At 45.6% G+C, this 19,727-nt stretch overlaps 1 protein-coding gene across 1 annotated transcript in view; it reads right to left on the minus strand.

Moving 5' to 3' along the window:
* EMILIN2 (elastin microfibril interfacer 2) overlaps positions 1-19,727 on the minus strand; it is a 229,160-nt gene that overhangs the window by 59,939 nt on the left and 149,494 nt on the right. The window lies entirely within an intron of this gene.

A 19,727-nucleotide genomic window follows, 5' to 3' on the forward strand; every position in this document is an offset into this window, starting at 1 on the left:
CGGCACACATGCCGCGGAGTCAATTTTTTTGACGGGAACGCCTACCTTGCATATAATTAACGCAAAGTAGGTGTCCACGCTAAAAAATGACGCTAACTCCATGGACTTTGGCGCTAGACGCATCTAACGCCAAAGTATAAATATGGAGTTAGTTTTGCGTCGGAATTGCGTAAAAAAAAACGACGCAATTCCGGCGCAAACAGAGTATAAATATGCCCCTTTGAGTTTGGCACATTAAGGCCCCATTTCTTGTAACCTGCGAACTAGGGATAGACATCAGGCCCACCCCTGGATCTGTCAAAGTATGTTTGCTCACGGTTTTGGCTTTAGGTGGTTACAGCAGATATGAAATGACTGCTGTTTACCTCCTTTTGATAAATAACTTAGGCCCATATTTATACTTTTTTAGTGCCGCATTTGCGTCATTTATTGACGCGAAAGCGGCGCAAACGTACAAAATACAATTGCATTTTGTAAGTTTGCGCCGCTTTTGCGTCAAAAAATGACGTGAATGCGGCGCTAAAAAAAGTATAAATATGGGCCTTAGACTCCTAGGGCCAGATGTAGCAAAGGTTTTTACCCATTCTGTGTCTATGGGAAAAAGTGTTCGTACATATGCCCTTAATAACTAACAACAACAATGGAATAATGATTAACCTTGGGTTTCGGAGCAGCTTGTTACCCGGCATAAAGTTCTTCATCAGCAGTAGTAAGCACTATATAAATACAATTACAATACAATAGAATATGCCTTAAGCATCCCCAGATGGTCTGGAATTATTCCAGCCTTGAGTTAAATCTCCCAGCCAACTCACAGTTCATCACATTTGAGTATACAACGAAACCTGAGCCTTGACTGTTTCTAGCACTCAACTCATATAAACTTGAACTATTTCAAATCATTATTAGTAATGCAGTAGAACCCGATTCGGCACTTTATGACTGTAAATTTCGCTTCCTGCTTTGTAGAACCAGGAACGGCAGAATGTTACGTCCCTAACTGCACTTACAAATGTTGAAAATACATCAATATTGTAGAATTCCAACATCCAAAGGTGGTCCAGGTGGTGGTGGGCCCACACAATGAAGTAACAACCCACACAGAGGTTTGAAGAACACTTTATAGGTAGATTGCTCGGTAAAATGCATGATTACGTGCTTTTCCAGTATGGTAAATGTGAGCAGAGGCGGTCATATTTAAACAGGGCATAAGTAAAGGTGGTTTCTCCACAGAAAATCATTTTTCCATAAAAAAAGTCAAATGTGCAAAAATTTACATTTGCACATTACAAATGTGTCATTCTTCACCTAGTGGTAAAAGCATCTGTATATGTTTTGTGGTAGTCCTGGAAGTCTATGACTGTCGTAGGTTTGCAGGAGTATTCCTGGGATTCTTTGTGAGTTAGTCTCATAAACGTCAGAAATGTCCATGGGTAAGAGTAATACTACAGGAGTACATTTCTCACTTTACAGCCACACACCATGTGTCCCACTGTGTAAAAAGACAGGCTTGCATCCATTGTTCAAACGCCAGAGAAGACTAAGGGAGTCATTTAGAGTTAGGCATTAATCTGACAGATGCTAAAAAGGGGGTAACAGTTATTTTTGCGGTGGAGCCTCAGCTGTCTCTGTCATTAAATTACCCTCCTGGTGGGCTAACTTCAGCGCTTTGAGTCATGTATGGTTTTGGAACATGTTCCACATTTAGGATGGAATTTTGATACCCTGGGCATTGTGTTTTAGCTTGATTTTGTGTCTTTCACAAACTTTGATGATTTGTCTTTGAAAAGCAAAAAAAACATTTGCAGTGCAATGGGTCTTGCATTTGCTCGGGTTAGAGCCAGATGGTGTTGTAAACTCCTAACCAGACTTTTCTTACCACATAAATTGAAAATGAAAATTAATACAGTTTCACATAAACGAGCCGATTCAAAGCACCATGCCATAAGAGTGAAGGATACACACAAAAGGAAAAAGAAGTTCGCTTACAGTTAAACGTATCGCCAAAAGTGCAATTAGCCATGTAACAAGGTCGATGTCCAAGGCGGTAACCAAACCGCCCCAAGATGGGACAAACATATAGCATTTACCATTGATAACAAAGGATTTTTGTAGGACAAGCCCATGAACGAGTGCTAGTAACGGGCGTGAAGTGGGATTGGCTAAAAACCCAAATAGATAACAATACGTCGGAAAAGCAGCGCTTGCGCACTGCTAAGCTCTACCTAAAAATGACAAGTAGGTCACCATGATGCCATTGTATGGCTGACCACCAGGCATTCTATTTTTAACCAAATGTGCTTTCAATGTGTCAGCAGAAGTAAGTCAGGTGAAAATGTCCTGCCTTAAGGGACCTACATGTGCAGAAGTGAGGTGTGGATGAGACAGGAGAGGCGTGCTTATTGAAAACTAAACAACATCCTAGGGACCTGATTTGGAGTTCAGGAAAATGTAAAGTCCTCCAATTTCTGGAGGAACATCTAAATGCAGACTTGGATATACCAGCTGAATTCCCCCCATGCTATTTATTGTAGAAGGTTCTATCCCTTTGAAAACAATATTTACGTTTTCTGTAGGATGCATAAAAATATAATATGCAGTGAGCTCTAATTTCAATCTCGGAATGTTTTGCGAATGCCCAGAAAGTATAACAATATCTCATATGTAATACTACTGCCAACGAAATTCAGCATGTGGACTTTCCTTTGTATTTAGAGTCCCTTTAGAAATTAGAGCATTTTTAGCTCTTACCAAACTCTATATCAAGCCCTATGGACCAGTCCATTTTAGCAGATCAAACATACATTTCACTCTCTTATCACAAGACATCTTTTTTCCTCTTTGGCCTGTTTTCACACCAAGTTATATAGCCAATGAATTAATAAAGATGCAGTACTAAGGTTAGGGTTGGGAAACCATATGTGAGGCTGGTGGTCAGCTGTAGAGTTGGCAATCCCTGGTGCAGTGTCATGTGATCACCTGCTACATATTTGAATGTTTGGCAGACCCAGGATGTTTTAATGTGCAAGATACCAATGTCATGAGTCTTGCCCAACAACAGAGTACTAGACTTGAGTGTTGGGATCCACCCAAAATGGTGCTCCTCTTAGTATGTCTAGTATGTGTCACTATAAACTACTGTGCTAAGGTGATTGCACTCAATCAATCAATCAGAGATTTGTATAGCTCACTAATTACCCGTGAGGGTATTCAGGCGCTGGGTCCGGCTGCTCGGTGTGTCAGTCGAAGAGCCACGTCTTGAGCCCCGTTCTAAATTCCTGGAGAGAGGGTGCTGTTCTGAGGTGGATGGGGAGGCTCTTACAGGCTTTGCAGCAAAGTAGGAGAAGGAGCGGCCTCCACTTCTGTAGTGTCGGATGCAGGGGTTGTGGGCAAGAGAGAGGGAGGCAGAGCGCAGGGTCCTGGAGGGAAGGTGGAAGCTGAGGCAGTAGGTGAGGTATACTGGTCCTTGGTTGTGAAGTGCTCTATAGGCACTGAGAGAAAACATGCCTTTTTTTACCTGCAGCCCAGCTGAAAGACTATCTACTGGCCCTTCCTGCTAAATCTGTGTAGTAGGGCTTACATGGATCCCCTCATTCACTTTGACTGTATGTGTACCATGTTCGAGAGTGCCTGGGACAAATATGAGGTGATGTACCAATATTAGCGCTTTCCCTTTGAATTCATGGTCCTAGTATTACTGGGTACTTCATAGGGTTTGTGGTAGTCAGAACTTCCTGACTCCCTGTCACTGATTGCTGCCCTCCCCTCCACTGCTCCTCTGTGTGCAACTTCCCTCTGGAATGTTTTATAAAGCCATGTGCAACTACTTCACTTCCAGTACTCATCTTGACCTATGAAGAAGGAACATCTTTCTGTTATTCACTAGACCTGGCTAAATTATTTGCAACAGATCAACACCGACGTGAGCAACACCAACAAAAATTAGAAATATACCAAAAGGCAAAGACATATTACACACAAATAATAGAGAAGAAGAGATGGTGGTCCCACCCTGGAGCCCTGTGCTTTGTGCTGCTCACATGGACTGTCTGAGGCAGAATACACAAGACCAGCATAGTTTCATGTATAGATAGTTGCTATGGGGCTGTGGCAAACTGCATACCAATAATTATTTAATGGCAATAAAAGTCTTATACCTTTTAATGAACTTGGAATGAATTGCCCCTCCCCCATAAATGATTGAGGCTCACTTTGAACTTGACAGTTCTGTTGGATTAGACCAACTGCACCCAGCTGTAGGCCGAAACTGACCCTTAAGTATGTTTTGTTTTCACCTTTTCCCTCTTACAGCTTTTCATATCAGACATGAGTTTTGCCCGTTTCCCTTCTAAGAATAATGAACACACCCTAAGGACTCAGGAAGAACTTCTATGTAGCATCTGATGAATCCAGAATGCTCACTGCCCATCGAGAAAATCACGTGGCCTGTTCAGAAGGAGCTAGAGTTATCCGTTCTGTAGCATGCTGTGAGGAAGTCTGCCAGACCGGGCGCCTACAACTACTGCCCAGCTGGACCACCACATCCTTTCTATGTGGTCCTGTTGAAGCTTGTGTATTTTCTCGCTCTGACCATTATGCGCATGTGTCTGAGTTGTGTCATTGACTACTCTCTGTGGCCGATGTGTCTGCATCCTCCATTTTCCAGACAGCGTATTCTCCATGAGGTGCCGATGACTGTTAGGCTTGTGTGCTTACAGCCACATTTCCCGTACAGCTGCTTCTTCTTGTAGTAGCAAAGACTTTAGGAGGCCTGTGCGTCTTCACCATGAATTTGCCACATAATTGTTTCGTCAGGTAACTTGAGAACCCTGCAATACACCCAAGCCTGCTCCCTATGTTCATTGCACAATTTGCTGTAACCAGGGGCGTAACTTGGTCAGTAAGAAAGGAGGGGCGGGTAAGCTTCAGATTTCACAACAATCATGCTGGCCTATCTTGTTAAAATATGTTTTGAGAAGAAGGGCACAAGGGGGGCTTAAAAGGCGGTGGTAAGAGAAAGAAGTGCTGATTGGCAGGGGTACTTAAAACACAATAGTTTTCAAGCTAACCAAGTTAAAAATACAGGGAGAAATCCGACAGACACCTCACCATCCCAGACTGAAAGCAGCTGTAAAAAACTATTTGCTAAAGAATACATTTATTGGGGGGTGTAACACATCAAACACCCCTCTCCTGTACCATGAGTCTCCTGCTCCTTCCCCCAAGAAAACAGCAGTGCCAGACTGTGTGACCATGTCTGACCAGGACTGGTTGAGAAGTGTGGTCTATGCTGTATGGAGGCATTCATACGATAGTGAAACAAACTGGCATTGAACTGTGTTATAAGAATGCTTGCAAAACAGACTCTTTTTCTTGGTTGTTAGATGGCATTTGTCAATCTACATATAGACCCTGACAATTGTGTGCAAAGCATACAAAAAGCAAAGTTACACATTTACCGTGTCATGACTTGGTGTCACTACCCAAAGGGTCTATCAATATGTAACCAACACATATTTCAGAAGATTAATTAACAGCATAGGAACTTCTCAAAGTTTTCCTAAAAGTAATTAAAGTTGTGTCTCTTTACTCAGTGCTTAATTTGTAAAGCAATAAGTGCCAGGGCCCAAAACTTTGTTCAGAAGCCTGTAGTCAGCACTATAGAACATTGGAGGTGCCCAATACTAAGGCTGCATAGGCTGGATTCCACTTCATGGCTCTTTCATTCACTACCAGACTCTGCCTGCCCCTCTATCTCACTCTTGCAAGTTCTTTCTCAACCCTGCTTTCTCCTTTTGGCCCTGTTTTCCGATCTTCTCTCCCTCCTCCCTCCTCCTGTCCCCTTTTTGTGTTTTTCTCTCTCTTGCTCTAGATCAAATGGTGTTAAGGTAAAATAAGTACCCGTCACCACTAATGAGTACTGGTGGGCCCCACCTGCACCCCTTGGCTCAAATTAAGCACTGTCTTAAAGAATTACACTAATTTAAGACTCTGCTTATTGTGAGTGATTTGTGTGCTGACTGGAATAGATCCTGCCACCAACGCCACTCTCCAGGAGTGAGCACTGCCAGTATAGAAAGTTTTCTGTAATAGAAAAATGTCCTTATTTGTGATAAATTATGTAATTTTCTAATTACTTTTAATGTGTTACTTTAACAACTTAGTTGAAAGAAAATGCATACCGTGGCTTTACTTAAAATAAATACCCCCACCAATTTCACTACTGGTCATCTTTATTATACTTTGTGGTCTGCTGACCTGATAATCAATCCTCAAGAGAGCACAAATTCTGTTCAAACCTTTTTTTAAACTCTGAAAGGAATATGCATGTCATGGTCCCCCTTGACCGGTGTGGTCCATTACGCCTAGCTTCTCATACACACGTTTGGTGCAAAGGATGCATTAACAAGCCGGGGCTAGCAGGGCCCCTATTTGCAGCTACTCCATTTTTCTTGACAATCAAGCTCTGTTTCATACGTGTCAGATAACAGCAGAGGAGATATTAGTAGTGTCCTGTCGGGTCCACACACTCCTCTTCTGAGAGTGCTGAAGCCTTTGGTATTAAGGCTCCTAGAAACAGACATGTTGCGGAATCCTCATGAGATCCACATTCCAGCATGCATTTTACTGCTGAGGAACATCAGAATTACCCTTTTGTTCTGTTGGTCGGCTTGCCTCTGGATTTGTTGTCTTACAAGGCTCTCATTTTGGTAGCCACAATATCGTTAAGAAGATTAGGAATGTAGCTGCTTTAGTTTGGCGTGAGCCTTACTCGCAAATCTTGCTCCACGTATGAATGTGGAACCCTGGGCTCTTCTTTCCATCCAAGGTTTTATCTGCTTTTCATATGGTCCACGAGGTGGTTTCCTCGGTGGTCAGATGGCATGATTAATTCCAACAATTGGGCTGGTTGAAGTCACATTGGAATTTCTTACCACCTCTAAATGCCACTGCCCTTTCACAGATGTATAGAATAAAAAAACTTTTTTAAAGCCCTTACCCAAGATTCCTGTTGTTACATTACACCTATTGTTTTATCTTCTTTGTAGTATTTTCGGATTCACCTTTACCTAAAATCTGACGTATGCCTAGATTCTGCTAGAATACCCCTCAAACACCACCTACCTCAATTTGAGTCCTTTCCATTATGAGCACGATTTATGTCTCTTACACAGCGGTCAAGAACCTTTATTTAGTGTATGACTTTTCTATCAAATGCATTATGTACGTATTGATGTCTCACGACCTTCCATTTAATTTGACTTTTTCTTCCTCTCCCTTTTCCGACTTTCATACTTCCACTCTCTTCCTCACCATCTCCTGTTTCCTCACCCTCTCCTGTTTTTCTCCTTTCTCTTTCACTCTCTTCTTTCTTCCATCTTCTTCGTCCTCCATCCTTTCTCGCTCTCTTGGCAGACTTGCTGTCCTGAGCCCCTATCTGCCTGGCACTCGGCACCCACTCCCCGCTAAGATGCCCGTGCTGCTGGTTTCCAGACAAGAATGCGAAGGATAAGATGGGTGCTCATCACAAGCCCCAGGTACATCTGCAGCACTAGTGCTTGTGCAGAACACACCCTCTTAAAAGAGAATCTGGTAGTACTCACACAACATTCATAGCTCTCAAGTGTCTGACCTCATCTTACTTACATTCCTACATAAGCAAATTACCACATACTTAATAGGCGTCTCATTAGAAGTGACCTCTAAATAACAAGTTTAGTTGGAAAATCACATTTCTATCCAAATCAATATTACAAGCAATGTGGCCTTACTGCACTCTATGTAATTGGGTGGGGGTCGCATGTTATAATACCACACCCTTTTTGCGGATAACTTGTAGTAAGGAACAAAATGTTTATCCTACCCGTTAATTTTAATGGTATGTTCGACCAACATTTCATTATCAGGGGACTCTCACAAATATGAAATGTTGAGACGTAATGCCACAAACATTTTGACTCACCTTGTAAACTGCACTCAGGGCCTCATTTGGAGTTTGGCATAGGGGTTACACCTTCAGAAAAACGTGACATAGATCCCACCCGCCGTACTATAAGTACATTGTATCCTATGGAATTTGTAATGAAGTCAACAGGGTATCTTTCTCGTCTGTGACGCAGTACCCGTTCGTCAGAAGCCGAACCAGGCTCTAACTCAGTGCCAGCAAGGAACCAACATATCTCCACTAAAGAAAAATACTAAAGTATTGGCTTTGTCAATAGGTGTTTAGTTTTTGCCAAAATACTGTGATTTTTGAGGCTCCAGCATATGTTCATCCAACCCCTAGTTCAAAGTGACATTTCCTCCCGGAAACTGTGCGTTGTTCCCGGTTTCCTGTGCGGCGCGCGGCTTGTTTTCTCCACTCCATACATTGCTTGCAGTGACTCTTTGGAAATAAGGGAACTTGTTCATGCTTTTCCTGGAATGGCACAGTGTTTCATTGCACAACCAGCTGCACGTGAGCTGGCAAAAAAAAATACAGAATCAGAAAATAACCAAAAGCAAATGTGAACGTACACATTGAGGTACCTCGATCAAGGAGCTATGGGGCTGGCGTCCAATATTTCCAGCTATGGTCTTTTATCGTAAAAAAACAGGGCGCTTTGAAGTCAGCCGGATCGGTCTCATTTCAATCGAAAATGAAGCTCGACGAATTACAAATGAAATCCGACACTGGGCCTTACTGGAGTCCTACAATGTGTAGAACCCCCCAGAACTCATACTATTGCTGCTCCATGCCATGACAAATGGGGGCTGCTTGAGCTTCTCCTGTGTTTTCAATTACCTGATCTATAGTACATTGTTCACATATGGGCCCAGATGTACAAATACTTTGCGCTGGGTTTACATTGCTTTACTAATGCAAACCCTGCAACTACTGCCCAGCTGAACCACCGCATCGTTTGTATGTGGTCCTTTTGGAGACCGTGGGGCATATTTATACTCTGTTTACACCGAATTAGTGTCATTTCTTTTTTACTCTAATTCAGTGCAAAACTAACTCCAGATTTATACTTTGGCGCTAGACCCATTTAGTGCCAAACTTACGGAGTTAAAGTCATTTTTTGGATGTGGAAGCCTACCTTGCCTTAATGAGATGCAAGGTAGGCATTCCTGTGCAAAAAATGACTCTATGGCCTTAACGCAATATTTATACTCCCGTGCAAAAATGGTGCACGGGAGGGAGGGAGGGGTCATAAAATGGTGCAAAGCTTGCTTTGCCCCATTTTTAACACCTGGGTCAGGGCAGGCGTAAAGGGAACTGTGGGCCTATTTCCATGGTGGAAAATCATAGATTAAGCCCACAGGTGCCCTCCCCAGGCTTCAGGGACACCCCCATCCACACCAGAGGGACAGCAGAGGATGGGGAACTCCATCCCAGGTAAGTACAGGTAAGTATTTTATTTTATTTTTTAAAGTGCCATAGGGGGCCCTGAAATGGGCCCCCATATATGGCACAGGGTGCAATGGCCATGCCCAGGGGACTCTGGTCCCCTGTTCTGGCCGTTGGGGTGGTGGGCATGACTCATGTCTTTTCATGTGGTATGCATGGTTTTGTATCAGAAAATGACTCTAGGCAGGTTAGAGTCTTTTTTTTTTTACTCTAACCTGCCTTTCGTAATTTTTTAGTTCAAAACCCTCTTCTTCCATAGCGCCAGTCCCACCCGACTAACGTCATTATTTTTTACACTAGCCTACCCTTTGCACTGGCTATATGGTGCCCGGCTGGTGCATAGAAATGGTGCAAGCCGGTGCTAAACTGTTGGTGCAAAACTGCATTCGTGCACTTTTCCTCCAAAAAGTATGAATCAGGGCCCATGCGTTTTCTCGCTCTGACCATTACGAGGCAGTGTCTGAGTTGTGTCATTGACTCTGTGTGCCCCATGTGTCTGCACCCTTTAAACTGTTCAAGGGGAATTTACTACTCAACGCAAATTGTGATTTGCATTGGGTAGTAACCTAAAGTAACACAAAGGTCTGCAATGTGCTGCCTTGCATTACTTTGCATCAAGGGACATTCTATGGGTGATGCACGGACCTTGCCATGCAACCACCTGTGGGTTTTAACACAAATCCCTATCCACAAAGAACTGCAGACAGAGGTTTATGCCACAGTCCTGTGCCTCAATGAGGATTACTGTTTTAACTTCTGCTCATTCTTCCTACTTTGCATGTGTACGTCATTGTACAGTACACATACAAAGTGGAAAAAACCTTGAAGCATAGGTTTTACACCTTCCAGGACATAACTTATGCTTCAAATTGTGCAAGGGTGTGTGCGTTGGCAGTCCGCCCAAAGTGCACCAACGCAGGAAGCCTGCAGAACAGTAGCACATCTATGTAGATTTGAGCTGTTCTGCTTTGTCTCTTTCACAGAATGCAGCACAGAAACTTTATTTACAGCCCTGCGCTGTGTGACGCCTTGATAAATATAGACCTGAATCACTGTCAGAGTCATACAACATATAAATTTTAATGTGAAAGTTGTGTTTAAGCATTCATAGGGGAAGCCTTGTACAAGACAAGTATATGGTTGTGTAACTCCAAATTGTATGAGCGACAGTAAAATGTTTAGCCACAGACATGTCACGCGGGCATCCATAGTGGGTGTGTTTTTTATCAAGTGCCTCAGGGAAGGTTATTTATAAATGCCCCACATGTCAACATCTCTCGCATGATCGACTGCAACATCCACGTGAGTTAGGAAAGGTCTGGCTCCACAGCAGTACGCGTTGCAAAAACATTCATGTGATTTTAGCTTTGTGTGCCTTCATCTAAGTGTGTAGTGCGGAATTGATGCACTGTTATTCTCCGCATAGAATGTATGTCTCAGTGGCGTAACATAAAATGATGAGGCCCCCCCTGCCGAATGTGAATATTGGCCCCTGAGTCTCCCATGTCTCACAGATATTCATTGACCTTTGGCAGAATGGGCCCTTGCCATGATGCGTTGGGGGCTCTCCTGTACTGCAGGGGCCTGCGCTACACCCCTGGTATCTACCAACAGGAAACATAGGGCCTGATTTAGATATTGGTGGATGAGTAACTCCGTCACAATGGTGACAGATATCTCGTCTGCCAGTATCTAAACCCCATTACTTGGCGGACTGGATATCTGTCACCGTTGTGTCAGAGTAACTCGCCCACCAATATCTAAATCAGGCCCCTAATCATTAAATGTACATAGTTTCCTTTCATCTATAATAAGTCACATCTCAGTCCACACAGCATCAGCACAGCCGCGTGATTCTCACTGGGTTATATTACCTAGTAGTGTGCTCGTCACTTCCTACAGTTTCCCAAAATTGTGGTAGCAGTACTCAAGATCATTCTTTACTTTGGTCATTAACTCAGTTCATGTGACCATGGGGCACTTAGGAGCATATACTATCATTACGGTGATGCTATTTTCCACCCAAATAACCTCCATTCGCTCTGACGCAGGTTATTAACCCATTAACAACAGCTATCCACCATATAGGCCCATCAACAACCAGAAAAACAACAGGTCGGTCCGTGTGTGCCCCTGGCCTCAACTGAAGCTCTTTGTGGCAGCACACGACAACAACACTCCCAGTTTACGTTTCTTAGAAGGAGAACTATAACACATCTTTCACATCCGCTCCTTGCCACCAGGCAACCATAGACAGAGCCTCACCAATGGCAGAATATCGTACCATTCAACTCAACGTCCCGCCTACTCAGCGCCCGCCATCCTGGTTAGCATTCTGAAGTGTCTGGGTGAGATAGCTTCCTTTAAAATACCAAAATAAATTCCATTATGAATCTACAAACTGGGCAAGAACAACCCTTTCTGAACTTGACTCTCAGAGTGAAGTGGTTGAGCAACCACAGGCTTCTCAGGAAGACGGTGTTGGGGGAAGAGGGCCCGGGCTCATAACTCAACAGTCAATTAACAGGCTATAGTACCTGGATGGCAGTGATGTCATTCAGATACTCGTAGAGTTGGAACTGTAATGTTGGCTGTGGAAAGAAATGCTGAGTTTTGAATTGGAGTACCTACAGTCAACATGGCTGGAGGAGGAAATCTACTGGATTCTCGTGCTGGCTTCTGCAATGAATAACACTTTGTTACACAGGTACAACCAAGTATTGTCCAGGCCAGTGCTACCTTTGGAAGTAAAAGCAAGTAGTTTAATCACACAGCATTACACATTCCAAAGGTGGTCCATTTGCAATGGTTTATACCCCCAGGGGATCTAATGAAAAGCAGGTATATCTATAGTGGCTGCTCCCTTCCCCTTTTCTCTTTCATGTGACTCAGGAAAATAAATGGGTACAGGCGTAGGATAGGTACAAGTGCAGATCACTTATGATTATCTATATGGAGGGCAGTTCACTTGCCTTTTGGGCCAATAAGTCTGTGCCAGCAAAGGTCAGCTTTAGCAGCAACATTTTCCCTCTGGTCATGTTCAGGCACAGTCCCAGTTTGTGCAAACACAGTACCACGATACCAGCTAAGCAAGGCTGGGAAGTTCCTAGCATTGGCCAGGGTGATGAGCATTTTCCCACTCTTGTTTGGCATCTGTGTGGGCAAATATGTATGGCGGTCAATCCCCCTTCAATATAACTGGTGCTGAGCCACGCAGTTGGTGAGCTTGTCTGAGGTCGCAGACTTCTAAAGAATAAATGCTGGTGTTTGTCTTCGCTGGATACAGGCCTTGGGCTCCATGCAAGTGTCGCTTGTCTTTTACAATTGCAGCCTTCGAGGCCAATGCAGGTGGGTGCTCTTTTTTCGGAAGTTGCTGCCCTGGAGGCCAGTGGCATATGCTTGTCTTTGACAGTTGCGACCCTTGAGGATGCTGCAGGTGGGAGTTCATCCTTGGTAGCCGAGGCACAGGAAGTTGATACAGGCAGATGTTTGTCTTTGGCACATGCAAACCAGGAGGCCACTTGAGCGGACACCTCAAGTGACTGGAGCAGCACTAGGCTCCCGGGAGTGATGGCAGGAACACTGGGCCACCCAACTTAGGTAATACTAATGCAAGCAGCCCACAGTGGGAGCTGTAATGGGAAATCAAGGAACCCTGCAGACTTTGCATCAGGACTGGGTTATTTCCCTCTCAGCAGTCAACTTTTTCTGAGTGCCCTACACCCTCATCTCCAGTACAGGCTCTTCCTGCAAGGTCAGGTACACTTCTTTCCTCTATGAGCATGCAGGTGGGCTCCTAGGCACTTCAGCACATTCTCAGCTTTTCCAGCAAGTTGCAGACCTCAGTTTATGTCCTCTCTGGGAGACTAGCTGTCATGCAGAGACCAGCCCTGGTCATGCATTAGTCCTCAGGGTACTCTGTTATGGTTCCAAGTCCTTGATGACCGAAGGGGTTCTTCCCAAAGTGATATGGTTTGGATCCCACTTTATACATATTCTCTATACATGGGGTGTGGATTCACTATCTAGGCTTCTAAACACATTTGAGTTGGTTTCCTTTTTTTTGTAATTTTTATGCTGCTCTCTAGTAAGTCTCTGGGCAAAGTGATGGTTCTCAAAGCACATAACAATGGGGCTACACCCAGCAAACGTATCTGAAATATGGGTGCAATGAAGCGTGAGTTCTCTGTACGTGACTGTCATCAGCCTTCTTGAAGCAGAAGTCAGAGACAGACAAAAGGGTAGGACCTCTCCACCCCTTGAACAACAGAAACCGCAGCACCAACAATCACCCCTACCATCTAATAAATTATAGTGCTCAGGACGACCTAGTAAGCAGCCTTTTATTAACACAGCTCTCATGGAATTTCTAAAGGCAGTCCTGTCACCGTCCTCCTCATTTCAATGTCTTCGCCTCCACCCATCAGCCACAGGAATGCAGGCAATATAATTCCAATGTCTAGGGAATGTTTCTCAACCCCATCATGCACCAGGGTAAACCAAAATGTATGCTACTGCCCCTGTGCTCAGACTCATAGAACAAAGAGAGTCCAACTACAAATGTGCGCAACACCCATATTTGCACATAGACACATACTTGACATGCACATTGTAAGGAAATTACTTCCTTGGCATGGTAACCCTCTGACATTTTGCCTTTTGTAGATGCCAGTTATGATTGAAAGTGTGCTGGGACCCTGCTAGCCAGGCCCCAGCACCAGTGTTCTTTCCCTGAACTGTACCTTTGTTCCCACAATTGGCACAGCCCTGGCACACAGATAAGTCCCTTGTAAATGGTACTCCTGGTACCAAGGGCCCTGTGGCCAGGGAAGGTCTCTAAGGGCTGCAGCATGTTTTATGCTACAGTGGGGACCCCCCACTAAGTACATGCACACTGCCTCACAGCTTGTGTTTGCTGGTGGGGAGAAAATGACTAAGTCGACATGGCACTCCCCTCAGGGTGCCATGCCCACCTCTCACTGCTTGTGGCATAGGTAAGTCACCCCTATAGCAGGCCTTACAGCCCTAAGGCAGGGTGCACTATACTACAGGTGAGGGCACAGTTGCATGAGCACTATGCCCCTACAGTGTCTAAGCAAAACCTTAGACATTGTAAGTGTAGGGTAGCCATAACGAGTTTATGGTCTGGGAGTTTGTCAAACACGAACTCCACAATTCCATAATGGCTGCAATGAAATCTGGGAAGTTTGGTATCAAACTTCTCAGCACAATAAATTCACACTGATGCCAGTGTGGGATTTATTGTAAAATGCACCCAGAGGGCATCTTAGAGATCCCCCCTGAATACCAGTCGGACTTCTAGTGCTAGGCAGACCAGTTTCTGCCAGCCTGCCACAACTAGACGAGTTTCTGGCCACATGGGGTGAGTGCCTTTGTCAGCTAGTGCCAGCTAGTGGAGATGCCCGCCCCCCCCCCCCCCCGGGCACTGCCCCCACTTTTGGCGGCAAGGCTGGAGGAGATAATGAGAAAAACAAGGAGGAGTCACCCACCAGTCAGGACAGCCCCTAAGGTGCCCTGAGGTGATCCCTGCCTTTAGAAATCCTCCATCTTGAGTTTGGAGGATTCCCCCAATAGGAATAGGGATGTGCCCCCCTCACTGATGCTAGTGTTGGATTTATTAAAAAATGCACACAGAGGGCATCTTAGAGATGCCCCCTGTATTTTACCCAATTGTTCAGTGCAGGACTGACTGGTCTGTGCCAGCCTGCTGATGAGAGACGAGTTTCTGACCCCATGTGGTGAGAGGCTTTGTGCTCTCTGAGGACAGAAACAAAGCCTGCTCTGGGTGGAGGTGCTTCACACCTCCCCCTGCAGGAATTGTAACACCTAGCAGTGAGCCTCAAAGGCTCAGGCTTCGTGTTACAATGCCCCAGGGCACTCCAGCTAGTGGAGATGCCCGCCCCCTGGACACAGCCCCCACTTTTGGCAGCAAGTCCAGGAGAGATAAGGAGAAAAACAAGGAGGAGTCACTGGCCAGTCAGGACAGCCCCTAAGGTGTCCTGAGCTGAGGTGACTCTGACTTTTAGAAATCCTCCATCTTGCAGATGGAGGATTCCCCCAATAGGATTAGGGATGTGCTCCCCTCCCCACAGGGAGGAGGCACAAAGAGGGTGTAGCCACCCTCAGGGCTAGTAGCCATTGGCTACTAACCCCCAGACCTAAGCACACCCCTAAATTCAGTATTTAGGGGCTCCCCGGAACCTAGGAACTCAGATTCCTGCAACCTAAGAAGAAGAGGACTGCTAATCTGAAAAACCCTGCAGAGAAGACAGAGACACCAACTGCTTTGGCCCCAGCTCTACCGGCCTGTCTCCCCACTTCTAAAAAGACACTGCTCCAGCGACGCTTTCCCCAGGACCAGCGATCTCTGAATCCTCAGAGGACTGCCCTGCTCTAGAAGGACCAAGAAACTCCCGAGGACAGCGGCTCTGTTCACCCAAGACTGCAACTTTGTTTCCAAAGAAGCAACTTCAAGACAACTGCGTTTCCCGCCGGAAGCGTGAGACTTGCAACTCTGCACCCGACGCCCCCGGCTCGACTTGTGGAGAAACAACACTTCAGGGAGGACTCCCCGGCGACTACGAGACCGTGAGTAGCCAGAGTTGCCCCCCCTGAGCCCCCACAGCGACGCCTGCAGAGGGAATCCCAAGGCTCCCCCTGACCGCGACTGCCTGACTCCCAGATCCCGACGCCTGGAAAAGACTCTGCACCCGCAGCCCCCAGGACCTGAAAGATCGGAACTCCAGTGCAGGAGTGACCCCCAGGAGGCCTTCTCCCTTGCCCAGGTGGTGGCTACCCCGAGGAGCCCCCCCCCTTGCCTGCCTGCATCGCTGAAGAGACCCCTTGGTCTCTCATTGATTTACATTGGAAACCCGACGTGTGTTTGCACACTGCACCCGGCCGCCCCCGTGCTGCTGAGGGTGTACTTTCTGTGCTAACTTGTGTCCCCCCCGGTGCTCTACAAAACCCCCCTGGTCTGCCCTCCGAAGAAGCGGGTACTTACCTGCTGGCAGACTGGAACCGGGGCACCCCCTTCTCCATTGAAGCCTATGCGTTTTGGGCACCACTTTGAACTCTGCACCTGACCGGCCCTGAGCTGCTGGTGTGGTAACTTTGGGGTTGCTCTGAACCCCCAACGGTGGGCTACCTTGGACCCAAACTTGAACCCTGTAGGTGGTTTACTTACCTGCAAGAACTAACAAACTCTTACTCCCCCTAGGAACTGTGAAAATTGCACTGTCTAGTTTTAAAATAGCTATATGTGATTTATTTGAAAAGTATATATGCTATTGTGATTATTCAAAGTTCCTAAAGTACTTACCTGCAATACCTTTCATTTAAAGTATTACATGTAAAATTTGAACCTGTGGTTCTTAAAAATAAACTAAGAAAATATATTTTTCTATACAAAAACATATTGGCCTGGAATTGTCTTTGAGTGTGTGTTCCTCATTTATTGCTTGTGTATGTACAACAAATGCTTAACACTACCCTCTGATAAACCTACTGCTCGACCACACTACCCCAAAATAGAGCATTAGAATTATCTCTTTTTGCCACTATCTTACCTCTAAGGGGAACCCTTGGACTCTGTGCATACTATTCCTTACTTTGAAATAGAGCATACAGAGCCAACTTCCTACACTGGTGGATCAGCGGTGGGGTACAAGACTTTGCATTTGCTGGACTACTCAGCCAATACCTGATCACACGACTAAATTCCAAAAATTGTCATTAGACACTGATTTTTGCAATTTGAGCTATTTTTCTACATTTTTAAAAGTCCTGCTAGGGCCCTGTGTTAGTCCCTGTTAGCATTTCTTTTAGAGTTTAAAAGTTTTGTGAAAGTTTGAATTAAGTTCTAGAAATAGTTTTAGATTCTTAAAAAGTATTCCAAATTTTAGAAACATAATGCCTGGTGCAGAAGAGAATGTGGTGGAACTCGACCTCACACCTTCCCTCCATTTTAAGATGAGGGAGCTAAGGTCTCTCTGCAAAATAAAGAAAATCCCAGTTGGCTTAAGACCCTCCAAACAACAGCTCCAGGAGCTTTTGACAGAGTTTGAAAAAGCCAACCCCTCTGAGGATGAGACCCTAGAGGATGATGTTAGTGACTTGGAGGAGAATTCCCCCCTTCCTGTCCTAACTAGGGAGATCAGGGACCCTCAATCCCTGATTCCAACTGTGATAGTCAGAGATGTTGCTTCCCTCACAGGAGGGGCCAGCACCTCTGAAATCACCGAGGATAGCCTCAGTGAAGATGACCTCCTGTTAGCCAGAATGGCCAAAAGATTGACTTTGGAGAGACAGCTCCTAGCCATAGAAAGGGAAAGACAAGAGATGGGTTTTGGTCCCATCCATGGTGGCAGCAACATAAATAGGGTCAGAGATTCTCCTGACATGTTGAAAATCCCAAAAGGGATTGTAACTAAATATGAAGATGGTGATGACATCACCAAATGGTTCACAGCGTTTGAGAGGGCTTGTGCAACCAGAAAAGTAAACAGATCTCACTGGGGTGCTCTCCTTTGGGAAATATTCACTGGAAAGTGTAGGGATAGACTCCTCACACTCTCTGGAAAAGATGCAGAATCCTATGACCTCATGAAGGGTACCCTGATTGAGGGCTTTGGATTCTCCACTGAGGAGTACAGGATTACGTTCAGGGGGGCTCAAAAGTCCTCGAGCCAGACCTGGGTTGATTTTGTAGACTACTCAGTGAAAACAATGGATGGTTGGGTAACTGGAAATGAAGTGCATGACTATGTTGGGCTTTATAATTTGTTTATGAAAGAACACATTTTAAGTATCTGCTTCAATGAAAAGTTGCACCAGTATCTGGTAGACCTAGGTCCAATTTCTCCCCAAGAATTGGGAAAGAAGGCAGACCACTGGGTCAAGACTAGGGTAACCAAAACTTCCACTGGGGGTGACCAAAAGAAAGGGGTTACAAAACCTCCTCAGGAGAAAGTGGGTGACACTAGAAATAAAGAAAAAGAGTCCTCTGTAGGCCCCCAAAAACCAGACCAGGTGTGTGGGCCCCGAGACACAACCCAAAACAAAGGTGGGTACCAGGGTAAGAACTGGGATGCCACTAAGGCATGGTGCCATAACTGTAGACAGACAGGGCACCACACCAAGGACACTTCTTGTCCCAAAAACAAACCCCCTAGCAAAATCCCAGGGGTAACCAGTGTAGCCATTGGGGATGACTCAGATGAGGAGGTCTTCATATCCTTCAACTGGAAAAAGGGCCCAACAGGTGAGTTGGAGATTCCAGAGGGAAGTAGACACTTCCACCACCTACTGGTGAATGGAATCCCAGCCACTGCCCTGAGAGACACTTGTGCCAGTCACACTATTGTGCATGACAGGCTGGTGTTCTCAAACCAGTACATCCCAGGTGAGACTGCCAGTGTAAGAGTTAGCCCAGACAGGGTCACTGATAGGCCTGTGGCTTTTGTGCCCATAGAAGTGGGTGGGACTTTTAGCTGGAGAAGGGTGGTAGTCAGTACAGACCTCCCCCTTGATTGTCTCCTTGGAAATGACTACCCAGAGGTTAGTCAGAGCCCAAGAGAGGAACTGGTCCAGTGCCAGTCCTCTCCCAAGGATTCTGGAGGTGCTGCCTCTGCAGTAACTGCAAGTAGGCCCCAGAAGAAAAAGAAAAGAAAACAGTGTAGGAAGGGTGGACAACCTTTAGCCAAGGTTCCAGCAAGCCAAGGAGATTCTGCTGCAGTAGGGGAGAACCCCACAAGTGGCACTGGTAACGTCCAACCTGACCCACAAGAAGTCCTGGCTAGTCAGGCAACTGTTAAGCCTGAGTGGGCTCCTCAGCTAACAGAAGAAAGAGTGGAAGAAGGGTGTTTGCTACAAGATGTGGTAACCCCCACTCTAATACAGCAGACGGGCACCCTGAACCCAAAGAAGCCTGTAACTTAGCCCCTTCCCTTGTAGGTGAAGAGCTAAAGTTGTGGTTCTGGGCACTGACAGCTGTCAGTGGCCTCTGCTGGGTGTTAGCCTTTATGGCTGCACTATCCTTGGCATGGTGGTCTGACCCCATGCCAAATAGCAAGTTAGGCCCACTGACCCTGTTGGTCATGGTGGGGTTACTCCAGCTCTGGGTAACCTCTTTGGGTAAGCTAGGGGTGACCCTGGCTAAGATAAGATTAGCAGAGGTGGATACCTCTAACCCCAAAATAGAGAGAATGGGTGGAGACATTAAAGACACAGACAAGAGGCAATTCAGACTAGGTCCTATCACTGTGGAGGTGGGTCAGTTCCCCCGAGGGAATGACCTGAACAGGAGGATGTA

Source organism: Pleurodeles waltl, chromosome 2_2 (genome assembly GCF_031143425.1).
Source record: "Pleurodeles waltl isolate 20211129_DDA chromosome 2_2, aPleWal1.hap1.20221129, whole genome shotgun sequence".
NCBI lineage: Eukaryota > Metazoa > Chordata > Amphibia > Caudata > Salamandridae > Pleurodeles > Pleurodeles waltl.